Source organism: Mobula birostris, chromosome 5, assembly GCF_030028105.1.
Source record: "Mobula birostris isolate sMobBir1 chromosome 5, sMobBir1.hap1, whole genome shotgun sequence".
NCBI lineage: Eukaryota > Metazoa > Chordata > Chondrichthyes > Myliobatiformes > Myliobatidae > Mobula > Mobula birostris.
Genome location: NC_092374.1, coordinates 193,561,062 through 193,574,152, shown reverse-complemented (window position 1 = coordinate 193,574,152; position 13,091 = coordinate 193,561,062).

The window sequence follows — 13,091 nt, the reverse complement described above, 5'->3', positions numbered from 1 at the left end:
TTTATTTTGCACCATTCTCTGTGAACTCAAGAGAGTGTTGTGTGTGAAAATCACAGGAGACCCCCAGTTTCTGAGATATTCAAACCATTCCATCTGGCTCCAACAATAATTCCACGGTCAAAGTCACTTAGATCACATGCGTTCCCCATTCTGATGTTTGGCCTGAACAACAACAGAACCTCTTGACAATGCCTGCATGCTTTTGTGCATTGAGTTGCTGCCATGTGATTGGCTAATTAGATATTTGCATTATCGAGCAAGTATATACGTGTACCTAATAAAGTAGCTACTGTGGGTATATTTTTCCTGTACTTATTCCCCAGGAAACACATGAATGGAGACATGATAATGTCTTTTTTCTCCACAGTGGCAATTTGAATAAAGTATCTGCTTTATACCAATGGAGGGCAGATAGGAGATATGCCAACTAGTGGGGTGGAGTTGCAGCAACTTTGCACTCAATGTCAGTAAGACAAAAAGGCTGAGTGTGGGCTTCAGAATGAGTAAGGTAAAGAAACACATACCAGTCCTCATAGAGGGATCAGAAGTGGAGAGAGTTAGCAGCTTCAAGTTCCTGGGTGTCAAGATCTCTGAGGATCTAACCTGGTCCAAGCATATTGATGCAGCTACAAAGAAGGCAAGACAGCATCTACACTTCATTTGGAGTTTTGAAGAGATTTGGTATGTCAACAAAAACACTCAAAAACTTCTATAGATGTACCATGGAGAGCATTCTGACAGGCTGCATCACTGTCTGGTAAGGATTGGCATCTGCACAGGACCAGAAGAAGCTACAGAGGGCAGTAAATTTAGCCTGCTCCATCTTGGGTACTAGCCTACAAAGTACCCAAGACATCTTCGAGGAGCGGTGTCTCAGAAAGGCAGTGTTCATTATTAAGGGCTTTCAGCAGCCAGGACATGCCCTTTTCTCACTGTTACCATTAGGGAGGAGGTACAGAAGCCTGAAGGCACACACTCAACGATTCATGAACAGCTTCTTCATCTCTGCCATCCGATTCCTAAGTGGACATTGATTCCATGAACACTACCTCACTTTTTAATATATATTATTTCTGATTTTGCATGATTTTTAATCTGCTCATTATACATATACTGTAATTGATTTATTTTTTTTTCTTCTTATTCTGTATTATGTATTGCATTGAACTGCTGCTGTTATGTTAACAAATTTCACGACACATGCCAGTGATAATAGACCTGATTCTGATTCTAAGCTGTTCACAGAACATTTGTACATGTGTCGGTGTCTGTCCACGTTCTCTGTTACAAAGGCACACTTCCTCACCAAACTGGTGAGGTCAGTACACAGAGAATATCTTCCTGTGCAAGTCAGGGTTTCATAGGCCTTGCAAACTCAAAGCAAAATAGTGTACGTAAGTGTAATAAATAAATAAAATATAGTGTAATTACATAATAGAAAATAATTAAACTGATCAACATGGCTTTGCAAATTAACAATTGACTGATATTACACACACTGAGTGCAGTGAAGCAAGTAGAGAAAGTATGAGCGGATTTTATTGCTTGAAAGAGCTCAAGGGATTTAATGCCTCACAGCCCCAGAGACCTCAGTTCGATCTGAACCTTGGGTAATGTCTGTGTGTAAATTCCTGGTTAATTGTCAGAAGAGACTCAGCGGGCTGTGTCTGCGTTGTGTTGCTGGACAATTCAATGGTTCAGGCAGCACATGTGGAGAGAGAAAGTAAATCAGTGTAGCAGAGAAACAGGGCTTTGGCGGACTGGTAGGTTCAGATCATGTAATACAGAACAGAGTAGAACACAGGAACAGGCCATTCAGCCCACTACATTTGTGCTGAACACAATGATGAATACTGCCCACGTAAAATCTACTTCTACACACATAAAATGCTAGAGACACTCGGCAGGCCAGGCAGCATCTATGAAGAACAGTCAACAGTCAACATTTCGGGCCAAGCCGTGCATCAGCACGTGAACACGGCCCATTCGGCTCACAATGTCGGTACTGAACACAATGGCAAATTCTGCCTGTACAGAAACCATGTCACTCCATTCCAGCACGTTCATGCTCTGTACAAAAGCCTCTGTTGCACTTACTTCCACCAGCCCAGCGGCCTGTTCTGAAGTAGCCAGAGATTCGGGTGGGGTTGGGACACAGAGTCCCAGGGAGTTAGGAGTGACAGTGGCCAACAAAAGTGGGTGTGTCTGTTGCCAGAGCACAGAGATATCCGTTTGTTGGAGAACAAACATCGGGACTGCTTCTTACATTAATCAGCATTTAATGGTTCAATATCAGACAAATTGACACACGCATTACGTTTACAAAACTAGGGCTGGGCGAGACCGATTGCGATTTCGTCCACAGTCTCATACTAGTGGGGTATCATTACAAGTGGACTGGTTCCATTTCACACACCCAGCTGGGAATCCTCGACGAGGCATCGCAGGGCAAAGAGGGACCCCCGCAGATCTCTCCACACCAGCCAGTGGATGCGGTGAGCTTCGGCACCAGTCGATGCATTTGAGAAGAAGATGTCAGCAGACCAAGCCTGGTCTCTGGGTCTGCTCGTCTCCATTGGACCGAGGCCGAGCTCGTCCTCAGTCACACAGTACACTTGTAGGATGACCATGGAGAGGAAGATGAGAAACAGCCTCTTGGCCACGTCAGGCTGAGCAGGAATCTTCCTGACCTAACAGGGAAGAGAAGCAGATGTTAGAGCAGAGAGTATTGTCATTCATTTCAAACACTAACTTCAATCTCAAAAGCATGTAGAAGAAACACAGCTTACCTGATGTGGAAACAAAGCTTTTCACAGACCTCAGGATATGTTACAACAGTTAACCCAGAAATTAAATCAGAGTACGCACAGGAACAAGCCCATCTTCCCACAGTCACCCTGTCACACCCACAGTGCCAGTGGTGATGGTAAAGAAAATGAGCTCGTGCTACCCAATTATGCACATGTGACCAACTAACCTACTAACCCATAGGTCTTTGGAATCTAGGAGGAGATCAGCGCACCCAGAGAAATCCCACGCAGTCACGGGAAGAAAGTACAAACTTCACAGACAGTGGCAAGAATTGTACCAGGGTCTGTAACCAGTATGCTACACACCACCAACTATTCTCTGTTGAATTCTATGCACCATTGATATATATTACTATTCTTTGGAATCCAGGCAGCATCCTAGTAAACCTCTTCTAATCTCTCTCCAAAGTCTCCACATTGTCTGCATTAAGATCACCAATCACAACATGTCAGTGTCCCACGCAGTCACCTTGAACAATACCCATGTTTTGGGGAACTGAGACACAACCATTTCTTCTGGTATCTCCTTCCGTACACCGACCAGCCTCGGAGTGAAAACGTTATCCCAGGTCTCCATTAAATTAGCTCTTAGTGGTGAGATCACAGTCTGTATACAGGACATCATTAACACTTATGAAAGAAAAGTGTCTATACAAATAATTCACTGCTATTAACAACTAAAATAGACTTCTACGGATTGAGAGGGGTAATAACTCAACCATGATGAATGGCGGAGACTAGGTACCGAATGGTCCAATTCAGCATCAATATTTTAAGCTCTGAAAGGTCTCAAACACACGCGCGCGCGCACACACGCACGCACACGCACACGCGCACGCACACACACGTACGTCTATCTTTCTGTATGTCAACATTCTTTCTCTCTCTCTTTGTCCTGCAAACATATCTCTCAAACCATTCACACGGTGGACAGTCGACGTTTCGGGTCGAGACCCTTGATTTGATCTCGTCTCGCCGGAATCGTCGACTGTTCATTTTCCTCCACAGATGCTGCCCGACCCCCTGAGCCCCTGCAGCAGTTTGATTCTTCGCTTTTCTTGGTCTGAGATTCTCGCACGATTACGCACAGTCGCTCACGGAATTATAACATTAATACTCATCCCGTAATTCAAACGTCAGCCTTACCGGGTGAACGGGGTACAGCACCCGCCGCCTTCGCTTCTTGCCTGGGACTTTGGGTTTCGGCTCGATGATGGGCTCGAAATTAAAGATCAGGCGCTGGTGTTTGGTGTAGGAGATGGGGGCCACTCCCGGTTGCTCGGTGTACCCTCTCGCCAAGCACATGGTGATTTAAAAAAAAAGTTCCAAGCTAATTATAAATTTTGCAGATTAATTAAGTAGAGATAATCTCTTCGAAATGCAACCAGTCTTTTTTTCTGCTGTCTAATTATAGATATCAGGGTTGGGGCGTGGCCGTGGATGATACCTATCACTCCCTGTGCCGGTTGAGTCTTCGAACCAATCGCATTAAAAGTAGATTTGGTTGATATTTTCCGGCACAGTGACCCCAATGTCCGATCGCTGCGGGGCAGCGAGTCGTGGGGCTGGCTCGCAGCTGCTGGAACCTGGTTCGATCCCAACCACCATTTGCAGTTCGCACGCTCTCCTCGATGCTAAACTACCTATGTCTGATAGTTTTATGGAAGCCCCGAAGGCGATGGCCCAAGTGTGTGAATGTGCCTGGGGGAGAAATTATTTTTATGTAGTCAGATGATTTATTTATACAGAAACACAATGCTTTGATCCCTGCCCTCATTACATATACTCTGACACCAGAACTTTTTGCATTTCATCTTGATCTTCCAATCAACCTCGTTATGGTTCTTGCACTTATTTTTTCAATTTGCATCGCATTTCATCTATAACTGTAACGTTATTCATTTTCCATTTTACACTACATTGTCGTAGTTAACGTTTCGAACGACTTGTCTGCATAACAAGCAAAAAAAAAAGTTTTTTTACTGTATCTAGTTACCTCAGAAAATAATAAAATTTCCCTCAATGTCTAATGGCTATAGGGCTCTAGGGAGTGGCCTTCCATTGGCTGCTCTGAGCTCCAGGGCATCCCTCAGCACATGGTTTCCAACCCTGGAATGGGGCAGTCGGAAACATTCCCTTATGGACAAATCTTTGTGCGAGGAAACCAACAAGTTTTGGGCATACAACATAGAACATTACAGTATCGGACAGAATATTTGACCCAAAATATTATGCTGACATTTTCACCTACTACACTGTCCTACGCATTCCTCCATTGCTCCACCATCCATTTGCCTATCTAAGAGTTTCTTAAATGTCTCTAATGCACCTGACTCCACCAGGACACCTGGCAGTGTGTTCTACACACCGACCAATCTGTGCTAAAAACTTACCCTTATACTTTCCTCCAAACAACTTTAAACTATGCCCCCACATATTATCCATTTCTGCCCTGAAAAAATTGTCGCTGGGCTCTCCGCTTTATCCTCGTCTCTTATCATCCCGTACACCTCTATCAAATCAATTTGGCAGACCAGCAGAACTTGGTGACCATCTTAGGAAACATCAACAGGCGGTAGAAAGGAGAATCCTCTGCTACACAGCCACCAGCATAAACCTCAACAAGAACCCATATCCTTTCCTAGACCTTCCTTGCAAGCACACAGTTGACAATGAGGTAGACAATAATTTTATATTTTTATTTAGAGATACACTGTGGAACAGGCTCTTTCGGTCCAACAAGCTGCGCTGCCCAGCAGCCCACCTATTTAATCCTAGCCTCATTACAGTAGTATTTACAAAGTCCAGCTGACCAACTAACCAGCACTTAGTTTGACCATGTGAGGAAAGTGGAGCACCCAGAGGAATCCCACGTGCTCATGGGAAGGACACACAAACTCCCAAGGCAGCGAGAAGTGCAGACAGAGTCCATCGAGGGGACACTAGTTCCTGTGACATGCTGAGCTGTGTCCATAAGACTCTGCTGTTTCTCATAGTCACATGCAAAGCAGTTGCCATACCAAGCCAATATGCATCCAGACACAATTCTTCCTATGGTGCATTGACAACTAATGCAAAGAATCAAAGGGGACGCACTAATTCCTTTAGCTCCCTAGGAAGTAGAAACATGGGTCAGCTTTCATTAGATTAGATTAGATTCAACTTTATTGTCATTGTTCCGAGTACAGATACAAAGCCAATGAAATGCAGTTAGCATCTGACCAGAAATGCAAAGAATAGTGTTATTTACAAAATAACTGCGAATAAAAAGTAAGTGCTACAGCACACAAATATAAAAGTACTGAGACAGTACAATATGGGTGCAATACTGCTTAGTGCTGTGATGTGAGGTTCAGCAGGGTCACAGCCTCAGGGAAAAAGCTCTTCCTGTGCCTGCTGGTGCGGGAGCGGAGACTCCTGTAGCGCCTACCGGATGGGAGGAGAGTGAAAAGTCCATGGTTAGGGTGAGATGCATCCTGGATAATGCTTTTCGCCCTGTCCAGGCAGCATTTATGGTAGATGTTCGCAACGGTAGGCAATTGGGTGCCGGTAATCTGCTGGGCAGTTTTCACCACATGCTGGAGTGCTTTGTGGTCTGATATGGGACAATTGCCATACCAGACTGAGGTGTGGTTGGTGTGTATGCTCTCAATGGTACAGTGGTAAAAGTCCGTCAGTATCCTGGGACAGAGGTGAGCTTTCTTGATGATTCGCAGGAAACAAAGGCGCTGTTGTACCTTTTTGACCAGGGTGGAGGAGTGCAGGGACCTGGTGAGATCCTCGGAAATGTGGACACCAAGAAATCTGAAGCGTGATACACACTCCATTACAGCTCCATTGATGTAGATGAGGACGTGACTGCGGCTCCTAGCATGCCTGAAGTCCACAATGATCTGCTTGGTCTTCTGGGTGTTAAGGGCCAAGTTGTTGTCATGGCTGTGACATCAACACGGATGGACCAGGACAGGCTATTGTGATATCGAATCTTGAATCTCTCAACCATCTCAAATTCACACCGGTGATGTAGACAGGATTATGTGCACCACCCTCTGAAGACAATGACCAGCTCTTTTGTTCCGCTGCCTTTGAGGAGAGGTTGTTGCCATGACGCCACGTCACTATGCAATCTCCTTCCTGTAGTCCTACTCTGTTGAGAATGCCTGCTTGGTGTCAGTGATTGCAGAAGAAGGACTTGTGATATACACCAGCTGCTCATTCGACCATCTACCACCTGCTCCTTTGGCTTCATCAGACTGTGAGCTGTGTTCTAAGCTGGTGCTACACCTTGCCTAAGGGTAGCAGAGGGAAGGAACCCCTTCCACCACCTTTGGTAGAGACGTATCTCCAGCCCACTAGCCACGGACACCAGAAGAAGGCAATGGAAAACCACTTCTATGGAAAAATTTGTTAACAGCAATCATGATCATGGACCATGATCATATGACATGGCAGATAATAATGATGAAGATATAAAGAGGGTAGAGCCAGGGAACTACCAAATGTAGACTACCAGGGGACACTGCCAAAGGTAGTGGGGAGACTGATACATTAGTGGCATCTAGATAGGCACATGGATGAGAGGCAAATGAAGGGGCAAGCTTGGCCCACTTGGTTCATTTTTCTGAATAAAAACCTCTGACCTTTGCAGTTATTCAAATTCCTAGTCAATTGTTATTGTTCCTGCCACTAGCATATCATTGGACAGCTCATTCATATGCACACCAACCTATGTGAGATGAAATTGATCCCTTTTTCAATATTTCACCTCTGACCCTAAACCCAGGCTGTCTAGTTTTCAGTTCCTGCTTCCTTGGGAAAAGAGACTGTGTGTATTCAACTTCATAATTTGATACTTCTCTATAAGATCATCCCTTCATCTCTGATGTTCCAAGGAACAGAGACCAAGCCTGCGCTTTCATCTGATAACTCATTCCACAGGGTTCTACCCAAGGGAATACAGGGTGCTGTTCCTGTAGTAATCATAGTCATAGTCATAGTCATACTTTATTGATCCCGGGGGAAATTGGTTTTCGTTACAGTTGCACCATAAATAATAAATAGTAATAAAACCATAAATAGTTAAATAGTAATATGTAAATTATGCCAGTAAATTATGAAATAAGTCTATCACCAACCTATTGGCTCAGGGTGCCTGACCCTCCAAGGGAGGAGTTGTAAAGTTTGATGGTCACAGGCAGGAATGACTTCCTATGACGCTCTGTGTTGCATCTCGGTGGAACGAGTCTCTGGCTGAATGTACTCCTGTGCCCACCCAGTATATTATGTAGTGGATGGGAGACATTTTCCAAGATGGCATGCATCTTAGACAGCATCCTCTTTTCAGACACCACCGTGAGAGAGTCCAGTTCCATCCCCACAACATCACTGGCCTTACGAAGAGTTTGTTGATTCTGTTGGTGTCTGCTACCCTCAGCCTGCTGCCCCAGCACACAACAGCAAACATGATAGCATTGGCCACCACAGACTCGTAGAACATCCTCAGCATCGTCCGGCAGATGTTAAAGGACCTCAGTCTCCTCAGGAAATAAAGACGGCTCTGACCCTTCTTGTAGACAGCCTCAGTGTTCTTTGACCAGTCCAGTTTATTGTCAATTCGCATCCCCAAGTATTTGTAATCCTCCACCATGTCCACACTGACCCCTTGGATGGAAATAGGGGTCACCGGTACCTTAGCTCTCCTCAGGTCTACCACCAGCTCCTTAGTCTTTTTCACATTAAGCTGCAGATAATTCTGCTCACACCAAGTGACAAAGTTTCCTACCGTAGCCCTGTACTCAGCCTCATCTCCCTTGCTGATGCATCCAACTATGGCAGAGTCATCCGAATACTTCTGAAGATGACAAGACTCTGTGCAGTAGTTGAAGTCCGAGGCGTAAATGGTGAAGAGAAAGGGAGACAAGATAGTCCCCTGTGGAGCCCCAGTGCTGCTGATCACCCTGTCGGACACACAGTGTTGCAAGCACATGTACTGTGGTCTGCCAGTCAGGTAATCAAGAATCCATGACACCAGGAAAGCATCCACCTTCATTGCTGTCAGTTTCTCCCCCAGCAGAGCAGGGCAGATGGTGTTGAACGCACTGGAGAAGTCAAAAAACATGACCCTCACAGTGCTCGCTGGCTTGTCCAGGTGGGCGTAGACATGGTTCAGCAGGTAGACGATGGCATCCTCAAATCCTAGTCGGGGCTGGTAGGCGAACTGGAGGGGATCTAAGTGTGGCCTGACCATAGGCCAGAGCAGCTCCAGAACAAGTCTTTCCAGGGACTTCATGATGTGGGAGGTCAGGCCGCTGGGGCGCAGCGTCTTCGGCACAGGGACGAGGCAGGACGTCTTCCACAACACAGGAACCCTCCGGAGCCTCAGGCTCAGGTTGAATACGTGGCGAAGTACTCCACATAGCTGAGGGGCACCGGCTTTGAGCACCCTGGTACTGACACCATCCGGTCCTGCAGCCTTGCTTGGGTTGAGACGTTTCAGCTGTCTTCTCACCTGTTCAGCTGTGAAGCCCACCATGGTGGTTTCGTGTGGGGAAGGGGTATAGTCATGAGAGCAGGGTGGGGGACTGTGAGGAGGGGTAGGAGGGGAGAGTGGAATATGTGTTGGTTGCAGGCCGACAACAGATGGCTCATGTGGGGGATGGGCAGGGGCCACAATGTCAAATCTGTTAAAGAACAGGTTAAATTCATTGGCCCTGTCCACACTGCCTTCAGCTCCTCTGTTGCTAGTTTGCCAGAATCCAGTGATGGTCCTCATCTCCCTCCAGACCTCTCTCATGTTATTCTGCTGGAGTTTCCATTCAAGCTTCCTCCTGTACCTGTCTTTAGCCTCCCTGATCCTGGCTTTCAGGTCCCTCTGTATTGCCCTCAGCTCCTCCCTATTTCCATCTCTAAACGCCCTCTTTTTAGCATTCAGGATGTCCTTAATGTCCTTTGTCACCCATGGCTTGTTATTTGAATAACAAAGGACAGGTCTTGTTGGAACATTGCAGTCACAGAAGTTGATGTAATCAGTGATGCACTCTGTGAGCCCATCAATATCCTCTCCATGTGGCTCACAGAGTGCCTGCCAGTCTGTCACCTCAAAACAACCCTGGAGCCTTACTTTCTCAGTGGTGGTGGCTGAGGACGGACATATAAGTGTGGGAATTCAGTCCAGATGAAGGAGCCCGACTGTTCATTTTCCTTCGTAGATGCTGCCTCACTTGTTTGGTCCTTCTCATGCTTGTTGTCTGGTTCCAGGCTCCAAAAGCCTTTGACAAGGTACCACACATGAGGCTGCTAAAAAAGAAAAGAGCTCATGATGGTACAGCAAAGATACAAGACAGAAGATTGGCTGTCTAGTGGAGGCAAAAAGTGGGAATAAATGTGCCTGTTTCTGGTTGGATACTGTTGGTTGCTGGTGTCCAGCAGGGTCGGTGTTGGAACCATTTATTTTCACGTTATACGTCAGCGATCTGGATGATGAAATTGATTGCAGTCTGGGCACATTAGCAGATGAAAGAAAGATAGGTGGAGGGGCAGCCAACGTTGAGGAAGCAGGTCGTCTGTAGAAGGGCTTGGCCAGATGAGAAGAATTGGCAAGAAGTGGCAAATGGAATGCAGTGTAGGGAAGTTCATGCTCATGTAGAAGGGATAAAGGCACAGTATATTTTTTAAAAGTGGGCGAAAATTGAGAAATCAGAGATTCAAAGGGTCTTGGGGGTTCTGGTGCAGGACTGAATCAGCAGGAAGGAAGGTTTATGCAATGCTTGCATTGAATTGAAGGGGATTAAAATATAAAAGCAATTATGTAATGTCGAGGCTTTATAAGCCATTGGTCAGGCCATACTTGAAGTATTGTGAGCAAGTTTGGGCTCCTAATCTAAGAAAACATATGCTGGCATTGGAGAGGATCCAGAATGTCAATGAAAGGGTTGAACTGTGAGGAGTGCTTGATGTCTCTGCACCTGTACTCACTGGTGTCTAGAAGAAGCACTCGCTGATGGCCTATCAGCAGTGTCAATAGAGTTCTACAAACAAAATAAAAGTACAGAAGGGATAAGCCATTGTTGGGAGTCGGCTAATAGTGAGAGTAGAAGCGACAGGCTTCGGCTTGGAAAAGGCATCGGCTCTGAGTAAAGCATCTGTTAATGTTTCCTTTTTGTGTTTTTTCCCCTCTTTTACTGTGCCATTTAACTGGATGTGGTGTACTCACAGTGCCAGATGTTGGAGAAGTGGGAGACCCAGGGTGTTCTGCGTGACGTGCATCCAGCTGCAGCTCCTGAAGGCCGTGTTCGGGATCTGGAGCAAGTGGATGACCTTCATCTTGTACGGGAGAGTGAGGATATAATTGATGAAAGTTACAGGGAGGGAGTCATCCCGAAGTTGCAGCAGGCGAGTAACTGAGTGACCGTCAGGAGAGATGGAAATAGGCAGTTAGAGCAGAGCACACCTGTGGACGTTCCCCTCAAAAACAATAGACCGCTTTGAATACTTTTGTGGGGGATGACCTCCCTGGAGAATGCCATGGCAACAGGGTTACAGGCACTGAGCATGGGTCCGTGGTGCAGAAGGGAAAGAGAGAGATGAAGGAAGCAGTAATGATGGGGGACTTGATAGTGAGAGGAACAGACTGGAGATTATATGGATTTGAACGGGACACCTGGATGGTATGTTGCCTCCCAGGTGCCCCAGATCGCATTCGTAACATTTTGGAGAGGGAAGGAGTGAGAGCAGCCAGATGTCATGGTACATATTGGTACCAATGATATAGGACAGAAAAGCAATGAGGTCCTGAAAAGAGAATTTAGAGAGCTAGGCAGAAAGTTGAGAAGCAGGACCTCCTGGGTCGTAATTCCTGGATTGCTACCCTTGCCACGCACCAGTGAGGGCAGAAACAGGATGATTTGGCAGGTTAATGCGTGACTGAGAAGCTGGTTTAGGGGGCAGGGCTTCAGGTTCTTGGATAATTGAGATCTCCCCTGGGGGAGGTATGACCTGTTCAAAAGTGACGGGTTGCACCTGAACCTGAGGGGGACCAATATATTCTCACGGGCAGGTTTATTAGAGCTGTTGGGGAGGGTTTAAACTAACTTGGCAGGGGGTTGGGAACCGGAGTGAAGGTACTCAGGAAAGGAAGGATGGCAAAAAAGTAAAGATAGCATGCAGTCATATTGTCAGGAAGAGCAGGCAGGTGATGGCACTGATTTGCAGCCAACAGACTGAGTATCAAATCACTAGGGATGAACAGTCAGAAAGGACAGCAAATACGGTACTCAAGACTTTGTATCTAAATGCCCGTAGTATAATAAACAAGGTGGATGATCTTGTTGCAATATTACAGAATGCCAGGTATGATGTTGTGGCCAGTACTGAATCGTGGCTGAAGGATGGTTGTAGTTGGGAGCTGAATGCCCAGGGTTACATGTTGTATTGGAGGGATAGGAAGGTAAGCAGAGGGGGTGGTGTGGCTGCACTGGTAAAGAATGGCATCAAATCAGTAGAAAGATGTGACATAGGATAGGAAGATGTTGAATCCTTGTGGGTTGATTTATGAAACTGCAAGGGTAAAATGACATTGATGGCAATTATATACAGGCCTCCCAACAGCGGCTGGGAGGTGGACCACAGATTACAGCAGGAAATAGAAAAGGAGAATCAACAGGGCAATGTTATGGTAGTCTTGGGAGATTTTAACATGCCAGTTGATTGGGAAAATTAGGTTGGTAATGGATTTCAAGAGAGTTAGTTTGCTGAAGACACAAGAGACAGCTTTTTAGAGCAGTTTTCTTTGAGCCTGCTTGGGGATCAGCTATACAGGATTGGGTATTATGTAATGAACTGGAGGCAATTAGGGAACTTAAGGTAACAGAACCCTTAGGAGCCGGTGATCACAATATGATTGAGTTAAACTTGAAATCTGATCGGGAGAAGGTAAAGTCTGATGCGGCAGTATTTCAGTGGAGTAAGGGAAATTATAGTGGTGTGAGAGAGGAGTTGGCCAAAGTAAATTGGAAGGAGCTACTGGCAGGGATGTCAGCAGAGCAACAATGGCGTGCGTTTCTGGGAAAAATAAGGAAGGTACAGGGCATATGTATTCCAGAAATGAAGAAAAACTCAAATGGCAAGATAGTACAACAGTGACTGACAAGAGGAGTCAAAGCTATTGTAAAAGCAAAAGAAAGAGCGTACGAGGGGGTGATTGATAAGTTTGTGGTCGACGGTAGAAGGAGATGAGTTATACAGCTCTCGTTACATGCACATGCAGTTCAACTCTGAGTGAGT